Source organism: Narcine bancroftii, chromosome 11 (genome assembly GCF_036971445.1).
Source record: "Narcine bancroftii isolate sNarBan1 chromosome 11, sNarBan1.hap1, whole genome shotgun sequence".
Classification (NCBI taxonomy): Eukaryota; Metazoa; Chordata; class Chondrichthyes; order Torpediniformes; family Narcinidae; genus Narcine; species Narcine bancroftii.
The window spans coordinates 70,470,998-70,487,394 of record NC_091479.1 but is presented as its reverse complement, the minus strand read 5'-3'; the positions used below and the strand labels follow the sequence as shown (position 1 = coordinate 70,487,394).

The window sequence follows — 16,397 nt, the reverse complement described above, 5'->3', positions numbered from 1 at the left end:
TCATCAATGATGCAACAGCTGCGATACATTGTTACATTTGTGGTGAGTATACACTTAAGGCTCAAAGACACAGCATGACTGCACATTAAGAAAGCTATGAGCTCTACTTCGGTTGTAAAATTGGTGAGCAAGGCAAAACCCTGGGCTCTTCCCATTTGTTGTGCAAAATGTCCAGTGCACCCGAGGGCTTGGGTTGAAGGTAGATTATGTGATTAAACATGCTGAATTCAATAAAAGTTAGTTTAATGTTTCTTTAACTTCCTACATAGAGCAAATATAAAATTATCTTTATGTTCATCTTGAAGTTGTTCATCATAATCCCCATGTGTGTTTTTTTCCCCCCAGGAAGCAAACTTTTTTGAAAGAAATTGTTGTCCACTGTTATAAGACTAGTGAGCCAGCACCTCAGGAACTCTGCAGCCACGCACTGGAACTTGAATACTCCTGCAACCACCTCTGGTTCTTGCCTCCAAATCCCTGTTCCCACTGTTGCCTGTTTGGTGTTGCTCTGAAGGGAAAATACTCCAAGGAGACAAAGGATTAAATATTCAGCACCCATCAAGTGCAGGACCTGGATATGAGCTCAGGTCAGGGCTGAACTGATGAAGTCAGGAAGGACAGGCATCTGATTGAGATGTAACTTCCTCACTTCAGCTGAACTGAACATTCTAAAGATCATTAAGACAGTTTCTCTGTCCAAAGATGCTCCCTGATCTGCTGAGTATTTCAACATTCTCTGATTTTATTTTATGTTTTCAGCATCTGCAGTATTGCATTTTCAGAATAATAAAATATTCTTGAGTGTGGAGGCATCCGCTGGGTTTTAAAAACTTAAGTTACTAAATATACTCACATAGACTAGAAGAGTAATATTTTAAAAAAGGTTTGCTGGCTTAATTACAGAATTGAAGTTTAAGTAAGTAAACAAGAAATCTGCAGATGCTAGGGTCTAATACAGTGCTGGAGAAACTCAGCAGGTCATGCAGCATTCTTTATGGCAAAGATACGTGACCAATGTTTCGGGTCTGAACCCTTTGCATGAGCAAAAAGCAGGCAGGCACCTGAAAAAAAATAAAGAGAGGGGCAGGGGAAGGAGCCAGGCCCATAGGCAAGAGGGCATAGGTGGATATGGATGGGAGGGCAGCAGAGAAAAAAGCTGGGAAGTAATGGGGTAGGGCCCCAGACAGTCTTTCCAAGTGAAACAACACTTCATTTGTGAAACTTCAAGAGTCATCGGCTGCATCTAGTGCTCCTATTGTGGCCTCCTCTACATCGGAGAGACTGGACATAGACTGGGAGATCATTTCGCTGAGAACCTTCGCATTGTCCGTTGCAATAGTGGGGACCTCCCAGTGGCCAACCATTTCAATTTCACACCCCACTTCTAGGCCGACTCGTCTGTCCATGGCCTCATGCACTACCAAACTGATGCCACCCACAAATTGGAGGAACAACACCTTGTATTCCATCTGGGTACCTGCCAATCAGATGTTTCCGTTAGGCCCCTCCCTGGTCTCTCTCTCTTTACCCATCCCTGTCTCCTTTCTTCCAGCCACTGACCCCCTTCCCTCCCCTTATCACTACCCTGCACTTGATGGCTGTTGAACATTTAATCCTTTGTGTCCTTGGAGTCATTTTCTCTTCTACCCTCCCACCCATATCCACCTATGACCTCCGGTGTGTGGGCCTGTGCCCACCCCCCCACATCCCTTCCTGCCACTATTATATTCAGGTACCTTCCTTTTCCTCATACCTTAACAAAGACTCAGCAGGCCCAAAACTTTGTTTGTGTATTTTTGTTATAAAGAGGGGTGCATGATCTGCTGAGTTTCTTTAGCACTTTTGTGTATTAAACATGCTCAGATAGGTGGGCGAGAGAAGAGAAAGTAGCTGAGAAATTATGGGGGGGGGAAGAGGACAGAGGGCTAAGAAAAATAGCTCTACTATCAGGCAAATTAGTCTCATAATTGAACCCAAATTAATTTTAATTGAATGGGAAAATCCTATCCAACTAATATATTGAAGACACTAGCATTGCACAGCATTGAAGATGAAACACAAGAACGAGGTTAAAATGGAACATAATTTGAGCTTTGTAATATCACTTCAGAGGAAGAGAGCTGTTGAGCAAAGGAACTAAAAGGTGAGATACTATACATATTTTGTTGAATAGTAGTAATAATTAACTCTATACAACATGAATTTTTTTTAATGGATTTATAACTACATGGAACAAGTTATCCGAATGAGCTGTGTAACAAGAAACTTGAACTGATTCCAGGAAAAAAAACATTCAGATTCAAGTTGCAGTTCAGGAAATCGTCTAGATCTTGCCTTTCCATGGCACACCTGTTCCCAAGCATTCTTGCAGAAACTTGTTCTGTACAGTGTAGAATAGGGAAGGGTAGGTTCCTTGTATAAACAGTACACTCTCCCTTTCCTTGATTTCTATGTCTCCATCTGAGGAGCCAAACAGACCAACTACAAACTGACCAACTCCTACAGCTACCTTGACTACATCTCTTCACACTCTGTCCCATTTAAGGATTCCACTCCCTTCTCTCAATTCCTCCTCCCACAACAACATCTTTCATACCAGATCATCAGAGATGTTCCCCTTCTTCAAATAACGTGGCTTTCCCTCTACCACCATCAACTTGGCCCTCATCCACATATCCTCCCGCACATCTGCCCTGCCCCCTGCCCCCTGCCCCCACACACAATGACAGGGTTCCCCTTGTCCTCACTTACCACCCCACCTGCCTCCATGTCCAACATATTCTTCTGTGCCATTTCCATGCACCTATCATGTGATCCCACCACTAGACATATATTGCCCTCTCTGCCTTCCACAAGTACCACTCCCTACATGACTCCTTGTCGACTTCTCCCTCCCCACCTATCATCCCATTGGCACTTACCCCTGTGACCACAGGAGATGCTTCACGTGCTCACACCTCCACCCTCTCCACCGGTCGGGGCCCAAAACAATCCTTCCAAGTGAAGCAACATTTCACTTGTGAATCTGCAGGGTGCTCCCATTGTGGTCTCCTCTGCATCAGAGAGACTGGGCGCAGACTGAGAGTTCACTTTATTGAGCACCTCAGCTCTGTTCTGTTGGCCACCCATTTCAATTCCCCATTCCATTTTCTTGCTGACATGTCTGCCCATGGTCTCATGCACTGCCGGACTGAGAACCCTCGCAAAATGAAGGAACAACATCTCATCCTCCATCTGGGCACCCTCCAACCAGAGGCATTAACATCGACTTCTCAGGTTTCCATTAAACAAAACCACCCCTTCCTCCTGTTGTCTTTCTCCCAACCCTGTCTCTCTCTTCCCTTTTCCCTCCTTTTACAGAGCCAAAATCAGTTCTCACCTCTCCCCGTACCATATCCAATTAATATCTTTTGTTGGTCTGGATTCCCTCCCCGGCCAGTCTTCAGTCTTTATGCTAACGCCTTCCTGTTCTTTGATTATTCCTTGAAGAAGGGCTCGGACTCAAAAGGTCGGTAATATATCTTTACCTCCGATGGACACTGCGAGACTGGCTGAGTTCCCCCAGCATTTCTGTGTGTTTTTTACATAAAGAGTGTGTAGTTAGTCTACAGGTCAATGCATATCAAAGTTCCACAGACTAAAAAAACTGTTACTGTATGAATGGAAGGAAGAATGCAACACTGGAAGATTTACAGGGGTGTGCATAATATTGCAATTGAAGAGTTAATAGAGAAAAGTAAGCATCTAATTTAATATGCGTCCTTTTTGCTGACACCTGAGCGAGAGCTAATTGTGTCTGCCTGTCCCGACTTCAACAATCTTCAACGGCAACAACTCGCATGAAATTTTGCAGTTCAATCAAGGTCATGGAAATAATCATATAAAACATGAGACATACAGCCATTTGACTATTTTTGACCGGCACAGGCACAAAAGTTACCTGCTTAATCCCATTGTTCAGTGCTGTGTGTGTTGCGCTGCAGATCACAGCACTTCAAGTACTTGTCAAGATCCATGTTTCAATGTGAGGAGGGGCTCTGCCTCTACAACTCTGATCAGCGAATGAGTACAAGGTCCCTGCCAACACTTGGGTGAAAAAGATATCTCCACTCTAATCCTTCCATCATTACTTGATGCCCCGCAGTGTATGAAATATGTTAAGGGAAATATGTTTTTCCTGTCCAGGCCTTTATAGTTAAACACACCTCAATTAAGTCTGCCTTCAGACTGCACGGTTGCAAAAAAAAATACATTATCTACTAAATTTCTTGTCACAACTTAATCTTTTTGTTCAGACAACATCCTGATAAATCTCCTCTTTATCCACTCCAGTACACCTTCTCTTGAATAGAGTTCTTCTCAGCCTGTCCCTCAAAGTTGAGGGTGATTTGCTTCTGCTCCAGTCATGAAGAGGTGTGGATACCTCTGCATGACGGTTCTGTCCCAGTCCTGCTCTCCCAACCTGGAACATCTGGCTGCCCATTCTATCTGCTGAGGGAGTGCACTGCCATCATACTGGTTGCAGTGTACAATGTGCCACAGGCAAACATCAGGCTGACACTAAAGGGACTAAGGACTGTGGTTAACAGCCAGAGAACCACAGGGCTGTGTTCTTGGCCCCCTGCTCTACTCACTTTACACCTACGACTGTGTGACTTGATATGACAAAAACACCATCTACAAATTTGCCAACGATACCACAGTAGTGGGTTGTATAAAGGAAGGGAATGACAGCATACAGGATAGACTTGGCTGATTGGTGCACCAAAAAAAAATTTACACTCAGTGTCACCAAAGCTAAGGAGCTGATTGTTGACTTCAGAAAAGGAAAGCCAGAGGAGTACAATCCAGTGATCATTGGAGAAAATCAGAGGTGGAAAGGGTGAGCAAATTTAAGTTCTTGGGAGTCACAATCTCAGAGGTTCTTTCCTGGTCCCAACACTCTAATGGCATTGTAAAGAAAGCACATCGTGCCTCTACTTCCTTAGGATTTGCGGAGGTTTGGTACGACACCAGAAACACTGGCAAATTTCTACAGAGGTGTGGTAGAAAGTGTGCTGACCATCTGCATCACAGTCTGGTAATGGGAACACCGATACCCAAATGTAAAGGTAGTGGACACAGCCCAGGACAACACAGGCAAAACCCTCCCTACTAATGAGTACATCTATAGGGAAAACTGCCGTCGAGAGCAGCAGCAATCATCAAAGACCCACACCACCCAGCACATGCTCTGTTCTCGCTGCTGCCATCAGGAAAGAGGTATCGATGCCAGAAGACTCGGACCACCAAGTTCAGGAACAGCTGCTCCTCCTCCACCATCAGACTCCTCAACAACAAACTCAATCAGGGACTCATTTAAGGACTCTTACTTGTGAACTTTATTGATTTTCTTTTGTTCTCTCTGTATTGCACAGTTTGTTTACATTCATTATGTTTACAGTTCTTTTATTTATTTACATGTTTACACTGTGTACAGTTTATTTTTTGCTCTACTAATTAGTGGTAATTCTGCCACGCCTGCAGGAAAAAGGAATCTCAGGGTTGCATGTGATGTCATGTATGTACTCTGACAATAAATCGGAAATCTGAGAGATCACATCCTGATGCCCTCCTGATCATTGTAGGGGACTTCAATCAGGCCAACATGAAGAAGTCTCTGACAAACTGCCACCAACACGTCACTGCTACACCACCATGAAGAATACCTACCAAGCCATATTATGACCGCATTTTGGCAAGTCTGATCACCTGGCTGTACTTCTACTCCTGGCATACAAGCAGAGACTGAGATCCACAGCACCAGTGCTGAAGACGGTGAAGGTATGGTCGAGCGAGGGAGAGTAGCATCTGCAGGACTGCCTTGAATCGGTGGACTGGAACATACTCAAGAACTCACCCATAGACTTGAATGAATATGTAACAGGTGACACAACTTCATCAAGACCTGCGAAGACACGTGTGCACCCAGCACACATTCCGGGTGTTTCTCAACCAGAACCCCTGGATGAATCAGAGGATTCACAACCTGCTGAGGGCGAGATCAAGGGCGTTTAAGGCCAGGGATCTAGATCTCTACAAGAATTCCAGGTACGACCTGTGGAAGGAAATCAGTGAAGTGAAGTGGCAATTCTGGAGGAAGCTAGAGGCAGAGACATGCCAGCTATGGCAGGGAGTGCAGGCCCTTACAGCATACAAAGCTAGGGTGAACACCAAGGACAGCTGTGATGCTTCACTACCTGAAGAGCTAAACACCTTCCATGCCCATTTTGAGTAGAAGAACCAAACAGTGCCTACTAGAATTCCTGAAAAGGCCGAGGATCCTGTGATATCTGTCTATGAGGACAACGTCAGAACATCATTCAAGAGGGCGTCAGAGCCTGACAGCGTACCTGGCAGGGTACTGAAAATCTGTGCCAACCAACTAGTTGGAGTGTTCATGGTCATTTTCAACCTCTCATTGCTGCAGTCAGAGGTTCCCACCTGCTTCAAAAGGGCATCAATCATCCCGGTGCCCAAGAAGAACAGTGTGAGCTGCCTCAATGAATATTGCCCAGTAGCAATAACATTGAAAGGCTGGTCATGGCCAGAATTAACACGTACCTAAGCAAAGGTCTGGACCCACTACAATTCGCTTATCTTCACAATCACTTCACAACAGACGCAATATCACTGGCCCTCCACGCAGCTCTGGATCACCTCAAAAATATCATCGACGACAACTCAGCCTTCAACACCATTATTCCCTCAGTGCTGGTCAAGAAGCTACAAACTCTGAGTCTCTGAACTCCCCCCCCCCACCTTCTGCAACTGGATCCTTGACTTCCTCATCGGAAGACCATAGTCAGTATGAATTGGAAAGAATGTCTCCTCCTCACTGATTATCAACACAAGCACATCTCAAGGATGTGTGCTTAGCCCACTGCTCTACTCATTATACTCCATGACTGTGTGGTCAGGCACAATTCCAATGTTATCTACAAATTTGCCAATAACACCATGGTTGTCGGCATAATCACAAAATGACAATGAGGAAGTGTACAGGAAAGAAATAGATCAACTCATTGAGTGGATTTGGACTTCAGGATGAAGTCAGGGGAGCACGACCCAGTCCTCATCGAGGGTTCAGTAACAGAGAGGGTCAAGAACTTCAAATTCCTGGGTGTTAACATCGAGAATCTGTCCTGCAACCTCCATGTTGATGCAATCATGAAGAGGGCTCACCACCACCACCAGCTCTACGCTGTGAGATACTTGAAGAGATTCGGTATGTCACCGAAGACTATCGAAAACTTCTACAAGTGCAGAACATGGAGAGCATTCTGGCTGGTTGCATCACAGTCTGGTAGGGAGATGCCAATTCTCAGGACAGGAATAAACTCCAGAGGGTTGTTAACTCAGCCTGTGACATCACAGGCACCAGACTACTCCATCAAGGACATCTACATGAGACGGTGTCTTAAAAAAAAAGCTGCCACTATCCTCAAAGACCTGCACCAACAGGCCATGTTCTCTTCACTCTGCTACCATCAGGGAAAAGGTACAGGAGCCTAAAGACAAGCACTCAACGGCACAAGGACAGCTTCTTCCCCGCTGCCATCAGATTCCTGAATAATCAATGATAATCTCAATCAGACACACTCTGACATCCAACATACAATCTTGCTCAGATCTTTTGGCTTCCGCCCTTCATTCATTCCCCTTTCCCCTAACTACCTTTTGGTCTCTTTGTTTCCCTTCCCACAAATTCCCCAATTTCTCTCAGTGGAGCCACTCATTGACCTCTGCCACTCACTTCCTTTCTTAGATATCATCCTACCCATGCTTCCCACCTCTGACTTTGCCCAGAAAATCTCAGGAGCACCAAGTACCACTTTTAGTTCTAGCTAACTTTCAGTTATAATCAGGGAATTGGAAGTTGTCTAAAATGGTGAAAACTACATGGCGTTCTTCTCTATCTTCCCTCTCCTTTGTCAGCTTTGATGCAGGGGTTTGACCTGAAATGTTGACCGTCTATTTCCCTCCATGGATGCAAAACCTTCTTGTTTCAATCCAATGCCTTGGTTAATAATTCCATATGTCAATCACCTTTTTTCATTTATTCTACTCCCTTTAAAGAACTATACAACCATAGAATACGACAGCACAGAAACAAGCCCTTCAGATCATCTAGTCTGTGCCAAAGTTTTGTTTTGCCTGGTCCCAAAGGCCTGCACATGGACCTTCCATACCCCTTTCATCCATGAACCTTTAGAAGGAACCTGTTCCTCCACATTACCCAATATCCTACTATTTATTGTATATTCCCACCAATTCTAGATTAAAATCCATTTTTCACTTTCTTTCCAACTGTTCAGACAATCTCTCTTTCTGCAATCTAAACCTTACTTTCCCACTTTTATCCTGCATCGCCAGTTTTGTATTATAAACAAACATGTTAATCATGTCCCTTACATTTCCAGTCTTTTCTTTGGCTTGGCTTCGCGGACGAAGATTTATGGAGGGGGTAAAAAGTCCACGTCAGCTGCAAGTTCGTTTGTGGCTGACAAGTCCGATGCGGGACAGGCAGACACGGTTGCAGCGGTTGCAGGGGAAAATTGGTTGGTTGGGGTTGGGTGTTGGGTTTTTCCTCCTTTGCCTTTTGTCATTATTATGTGTCAAAAGCAATCATAACATACGTTACAATAATTTAAAACATTTTAAATTAGGAAATTAGTTGTGACAGGTTTATACGTCAACTCCATGTTTTTAATCCCTCTGCCTCATACCCCTGGATGATCCTGCTTAACAAAACCAATCAACCTCAGTTTTGAAAGGGCTCATTGTTCCAGCATCCAGCGGCATGTAGAAAAGAACATTTTAAGCTTCTACCCTTCATGTGAAAGAGGGCTTCGAGTACTAATAATTGGGCAGTTGTGATTGAAGCCAAAAATAACACGGCAAAAAAAGATATGTACAGTTCATGTTTAAACACATCCTTAAAGAAACCTCATCATGCACCACTAACGAATAAACTGCCATTGCCACACGTAGCTATCATCATTTTTGCAGAATGACAACATATACATTACCCTGGGTACAAAAAAAACTATTAAATGTTGTAATTCTGAGCTAGTTCCTATAAATTAAACATATTAAATGTTTTTCAGGGCAAATTATGAGTGGATTGGGACTTCCTCATACTGAAACCATGAGGAGGTGGAATGCCCTAAAAGAACAGAAATTGAAACTATTAAATCTGCAATTGCCTTGTAACAAATACAATTACATTGTAGAAAATGGTTTGTTTTACAAATGGGTTAAAAAAAAACCCTTCCTAAACAGTCTAAGTTTGTTTCAAACAGGCCTTCCAGACTACTGCTGGATAATATGTGGCATACCCCACATGGAAATTCTGTAAACTCTGGTGTAAATTACTGATTGATTTGTTTTCACCTAGCACCAGTAGTAACCAAAATATGAAATCAAAAGGAATAGGAGGTTTCTATTTGTCTTCTTTAAGATACCAGAAATGCCACTTGCTGTAGGCCTCAGTAACAAAAATAGCATCAATTACCAGCTGCAGACAAAGCAGCAACCTCAGTCAAAGTCATACCTGATGAACACTTTCAATCTTTTCAGACGGCCACAAATGGAAATGTAGATTATACGAAACACTGCGTGGGCTCAGTTAAACACAAATAAAATTTCTGACTTCCAGGTCTGCAGATGGTGCTGTACATTTGGTCAAGCATTTTTTGCCCATTTAGTACTATCTTGTCGTGTGACATTCTGAAAGCACAGCACCATCTACAGGGCTGGAGCACAGAAGGAGAAACAAATATTAACATTGCATACTTCAACATTTTTTTAAAAGGGGGGCAATGTTTCCCAGTCCCGAGTTTTACAAAACAGAAATTTCTCAATCATGAGTTCTACAAAAGAGAAACTTACTGAATTAGCATGAAAGGCTTTTCACTAAAACAAGCTGACTTCATGACAGCTTGATTTCTGACCTGGTCATTTTTTGATGTTGTGTTAATATATAAAAAGACTGAACGTTGTTTTTTCACAGTTCTGTATGAAGGTACATTGTTACAATACCGCTCAAAACCACTGACTTTCTTGATGAAGAATTCAGACCAAAATGCCAGTGAGCTTGTTATGAACGTCAGTGGATAGTTTGCCTCCTGAGATAAGGCAGAGAGATCCAGAACATCAAAGAGGGGTCTGAAATGATTTCAGTGAATGAGGGCAGGGTGGAGGTCAGTGGTGAAATTATTGAAGCGAGTTCCCCATGGGTGCAGAATGAAGTCGTCAACGTGGTGAAGTGGGAATGGTGTCAGAATAGGTTTGGAAAAAGGATTGCTCCACATAACCAACAAAAAGCGCCTTTGAAGCGAGAAGAATCAAAAGAGGTTGTCTGGGCAAGAATTACTCAAGGCAGAGGAGAGTGTTGGTAGAGGGAAACTGACTGGATCTGTTTTTGAGGGGGGGGGAAAAAGGGGGTCACAAGGTCTTCCTGGTAGGAATGGACATATATGGGCACTGGTAAAGATGAAGCAGTGGAGGACAGAGAATTGGAAGTTGTCTAAAATGGTGGTGACTACACAAGGTATCCCTCCCTGTCTTCTCTCTCCTTTCTCAGCCCCGAAGCAGGGTTTTGACCTTAAAAGGTGACTGTTTCCCTCCACAGATGCTGCGTGACCCACTGAATTTCCAACAGTTTGGATTCATTTGCTCACACCCTACACATTCTACTTCATGCCAAAAATGTATGCAGTGAAATTTTAAGTGCTTCCATTTAAAACAACATGAAATTCTTGCCTGATATATCAGTCTTTTTTCACCAAAATATATAAATATCATGATAAATTAAATATTAGATCCTTAATGATAAATAAGCATATTTATGTTAGCAGTAGAATATATTGCTTTCAAGTCATTCACATGTGCATAGACTAATTCAAATGATTATTTCAGGATTCCATTATGATTCAGGATGCAAAAAAAATCCACATCTTTTCCCTCTCAATGGCAGCACTTCAACTGTGACAGTGATGGAGTTTCATACACAGTAGACACCATTTCATCAATTCAAGAAGTAATCAATAATAGTTTGCAATGACAATGCCTTGGCATCTTGCAGCATGTCGGGTAGAATCATAGTTATATTCTGCCAAGCAAGTACGGCAGTCGGAGATGTAAAAACTGCCCCAGAATCCGCACTGGCAAGGACATGATTGGTTTTGTGTGGGAGCAGCAAAATTTTGAAGGGTATGGCCTTTGGTAACATGGCTAGGCTAGAACAGCAGAGGTTGTTCTCCAAAGAATGGAGAAAACAAGAAGATGATGAAGAATTTAAAATCATGAAGGTTTTGAATAGGGCAAATGGGGAAATTGTTTCTAGTGGCCTAATATCACTAATCCAAAGGTATAGGGTAGTTGGGCTGAAGATTCAGAACCAAGACTGAAAAAAAGCCACTTTACGCAATGAGAACCATAGGTAACTTGACAGAGTGGTAGAAACCTATTTAAAACGGATCTTCTCAAGCAAACTGGATAAACACTTGATTGAAAACTAATTTAGTGATGTGACCACAGCCTTAAAATACAAGTGAAATTGAAGGATTTAATTGATATTATACACTCCCGATGATGCCATTAAAGTTTCTAATAATCTTCATATTAGAATATAGACCAAGAAATTTCACTTTTTAATGGCATTATGACCACACTGTGAGTTATCCTTGTGCTCTTGAAAGAAGCTTTAATTGCGAGGTTCACAGAACAGCATTGTTGGACTTCAGCGTGATGCTCCCTGCAGATACAACACATGTTCCCACAGGTGGTGAGTTACCACAGCAGGTACAATCTCTGAAGTCAGTTCTTAAAGTGATATACCCCACAATACAAGCAATGTCCTTCCCGTTTTAGCAGACTGTTGCCATTAAATGGTTGTTGTAATAATCAAAGGGGATGGGGTAGGGGACTAGGAATGCTTCCAGTGAATCAGAGAGAACTGGACAAGCTTGTGAAGAACAGTCATCGAAAGTCACTGACACGAGACATTAACATTCTCCTCTGATGATGCCAGAGGCGCATATTCTTCCAATTTATTTTTTGCTCATTTCAAATTTCCAGCTTTTAGATTACTTGTGCTATTAGGAAGCCCAGAGACACTTCAGGATGCAGGCACTCCTAACATGAGATTTCCAGGGATCATGAGTGTATTCTGTACTTTGGCTAAGATGTGGGATCACTCTACCTGTTCCTGCATGTTGAAAGGAAAGTAGATCATCTTTCCTCTCGAGTGAGTGATCTCCCGAATGGAACTGTGAGCAACAAACTGAGGTGTGGCAGAGATCAGTCGCAGCTGCTTGAAATGAACTGGATACTGGCAAGGTGATAATACCCATGAACCTGACTTCCAAGAGCAAGGAGACATGGTACACTTAACGTTACGATAGGTCACAGATTTAATAATGGGAAAAAATGCAATTTGAGAGTTGGCCCTTCAAATTCCACAGTCTGGGAAAAACAAGGTTAGCAGAGCTTGGCTATACTGTGATTAAAGAAGAACTTCCATTTAAAATCTCATTGCAGATAAATGTTCCATTTTGCACTACTGTTGACATTAGGTATGGGTGTTTTTCCACCAGTAAAAAGGAGTCAAGGCGAAGAAAGTATCACTGATATTACAGGAATTATATTTCCTAATGAACACTTTCTTCTCTGACTGTAAAATTACATTTTCTGGTCCAGCCTGAATAAATATCTGGGCCCTAACCTAATAAAATCTCCAAAGTTCCTCGATGATTCTACCGATTCGCCATATCACTGGCAAGGTCGGGGGGTGGGGTTGGGGGGGGGGGGGGGGGGGGTGGTGTTCTTACCTAACCAACAAATCATTTGCTGCTCATGACCACATTTTTCCATAATGATTCACTGCTCCAAACTGAGATTCACCAGGAACCAAGAGTAACGAACTCACTGTGCTGCCAGTCACCTCTGATTCTTGCCCATACAGCAAACGAATGATGTGCTCTCTGCTAGGATTGCACGCTCAGTACCTGGTCTAACGTCAGCATCCTAAACGAACCCCCACTGATGTGTTAGTTTATTTAGGAAACAAATACAGGGAAATTCTGAATAAATTAGAACAGTTACACAATTTTTGTTTTGTTTACCAAGAAAAAGCTCCATCTACAGGGATTGACGGTTTTGTTTAATAGAAAAATAACTAAAGAAGCTATCCAACAGAAAACGTAGAACTAATTTTAAAACTAAAAGTATAATGGTGTGGGATACAAAAGGTTAGAAAAAAAAAGCGGTGGCAATCCAAATTAGAAACTGAAAATGTCGGGCATGCACAACAGGTGGCTGTAGATATGCAAAATTAACAATCATGCCAACATTAACTCAATTTCTGTCTTTACAGTTACTGCCTTATTTGTTGAGTATCCACATAATAAATTGCAAATGCAGGAATACGGAGCAAAAAACAATCTGCTCGAGGAACTCAGCGGTTCGAGAAGCATCAGTGAGAGAAAAAGAGTGGTTGACACTTTGGACAAAAGCCTTCGTTGAATCTTGATGAAACGGTTCGGACTTGAAATATCAACCATTCTTTTTCTCCCAATGATGCTCCTTGACCCTCTGAGTTCCTCTAGCAGGTTGTTTTTTTTTGCCTGAGCATCCATGGCATTTTTGTTTTTAATCATAATTAAATGAATAACCGGCAAGATTTTTAAGAGGTGTTTTTTCAAATCACTGAGCGAGAGGAACAGTTATTTGATTATGAACTGGGTCAAAACAGGCAGCAGAGGTGGTAAATCTCAATGTCTATTAGGAGTTACTCCAAACTAAATGAATCAGCCATTGAAAAGGAAGAGAGGCCATGGAAATGAATAAATGTATTCCATTGTAAAAAATAACATATAATTTAAAAAATAAAGTCACAATGTTTGAACAAATTTGGGAACTATACATGGAACATATCAGAGAGAGAGTGTGCCCAAGACCTCCATCCCCTAAAATGAGAATGAAAATGATAAGACAAAACGACTAGATTCAGTGTGACACATTTTTCTTGTTTATTTTCCTTTGTGTGAAGATATTGTTTTATGGTTTTATTGTATTGTATATGTTGAATATTTATGGGTTTTGGAGGGGGATGGGTAGAGGGGAGGGAGGGAAAGGGCAGAAAAGACCACTGTGGAAATTTAATGAGAAACGTTTGTACATATTTTGGTTGATATGGTTTACAGTGTGAAAAATAAAAAATTATTAAAAAAAAGGAAGAGAGGGGATGGTTTTAATGAGTAACAAACAATAGGAGAATATTTTTTAAATTGTTATTTAAAGCCTTAAAAATATACATTTACGTTGGTAAAGATACACAGGCAGCGAGAAGACATGCAATACGAAATGTTTGGCAACAAGAACAAGTCAGCAAAGGGGAGAGGATGAACTAAAAATGGAATAAATTAGATCATCCTTTGAAACTGCTGCTGCATTCTTGATAGACCAAATAGGCTTCTCCTGCACGGTACCATTATATGGTTCGATGAAAGCAAAGTCAGAAACTGAACCAGAGGTCCTGGATGAACAAAGAAATCTGGAACCTGCTAAGAGTCAGATAACAGGCATTTAAGTCTGGAGATCTAGAACACTACACAAAGAGCAGGTATAACCTACAAAAAGCCATCTCCTGGGCAAAGTGGAGATTCAAGAAGAAAATAAAAACAACAAAGGATACCTGACAGTTATGCATGGCCTAAATGACATAACTTGCTACAAAACCAAATCTGGTGCGTTGGCACCTCCGTAACAGACAGTGATGCAACCAGTCAGAATGCTCTCCATGGTCCACCTATAAAGGATATCATGAGTCTTCGGTGACATCCCAAATTTTCTCAAACACCTCACAAAGTATAGCCATTGACAAGTCTTCTTCGTGACTGCATTGACATGGAGGTTCCAGGACAGATCCTCAGAAATGTTGACACCCAGGAATTTGAAGTTCTTGACCATCTCCACTACTGAGCCCTCGATGAGAACTGGATTATGTTCTCCTGACTTCCTCCTGAAGTCCACAATCATTTCCTTAGTTTTGCTAATGTTGAGCTCAAGGTTGTTGGTGTGACATCACTCAATAAGCTGATCTACCTCCCTCCTGAACGCTTCCTCATTGCCATTTGTGATTCTGCCAACAACTGTGGTGTCATCAGCAAATTTGTAGATAGCATTGGAATTGTGCCTGGCCACAAAGTCATGGGTGGATAGTGAATAGAGCAATGGGCTAAGCATGCATCCTTGAGGTGCACCTGTGTTGATGATCAGTGAGGTAGAGACACTGTTTCCAATTCATACTGACTGTGAGTAAGTCAAGGATCCAATTGCAGAACGGGGTGCAGAAGGTGAAGGTTTGGAACTTCTTGACCAGCACAGGTGTTGAAGGCTGAGTGATGGTCTACAAAGAGCAGCGTACGTATGAGTTGCTCTTTTCAAGGTAATCCAGAGCTGAGTGGAGAGTCAGTGATACTGCATCTGCTGTGGAGCGACTGTGATGATGGGCAAATTGCAGTAGGTCCAGACCTCTACTTGGGTACATGTTAATTCTGGCCATCAACAACCTCTCAAAGCATTTCAACAGAGTAGATTGGGCGAGAATCATTGAGTCAGCTCACTCTGCCCTTCTTTGAGACTGGGATGATGGTATGTTTCTTTCACTGCATGAAGCTTCCACTCCATTACCTGCCAGGTCTGCCCCTACCCTGCAGTGACCTTCAATTAGCATTTTCCTCATTGAAGCCAGCATTAATTTGGATGGCAAAGCCCTGCATAATCCAATCGCAAATGATATCAAGAAATGGGGCCTACACAGAAAGGACATGATAGCTGCTTAAGCTATCAAAACTGAAAAACTATATAATGTTTGTGAATATATCTAATACACAATCCTTTTTAAAAATTTAATAAATAGACAGAAAAGCAATTAAATAAAATTGTTCTTAACTAATTTAAAAACTGTAAATTACCCAATAATTTGAAACTTCCCCTTACTACTAGTGCTTTCCATCAAAATGAACAGAATCGTTAAACTCTCGTGTGTCTCCAAACTGTTAAACCTGCGAGCAAGATCTCCATCTTGGCACGGGTTCAGTAGGCAGATTCCCCTACATAGCCACTGGAGAATTGAAGGTAGGTGGGGCTCGGTAATGGATGCCACCTTTAGTCCAAAGTCTAAGTTCAGTTGAAAAATTGACTAAGGCTGCCTATTATATCTTTTGACCACTTTGCATTCAACTTACTCAGGAATGACAAGTCAGCTTCTGTGAGAAACTGCTTGCACAATGATCTCAGTCTATAATTATGTGCAACAGCCCTGTGCCTTTCAAACCACAACACAGGAC

General features: G+C 42.2%; 1 protein-coding gene across 8 annotated transcripts in view; it reads right to left on the bottom strand.

Moving 5' to 3' along the window:
* The window catches only part of LOC138745878 (ataxin-7-like protein 1), a 192,210-nt gene that overhangs the window by 120,163 nt on the left and 55,650 nt on the right, over nt 1-16,397 (bottom strand). The window contains exon 1 of one of the 8 annotated variants that reach the window (XM_069903343.1): nt 9,596-9,705. The exons of the other annotated variants lie outside the window; for them this stretch is intronic. The gene's annotated coding sequence lies outside the window, so the exon portion shown is untranslated. Of the gene's footprint in view, nt 1-9,595; nt 9,706-16,397 lie in introns of those variants that run through there. 8 annotated transcript variants of the gene reach the window in all.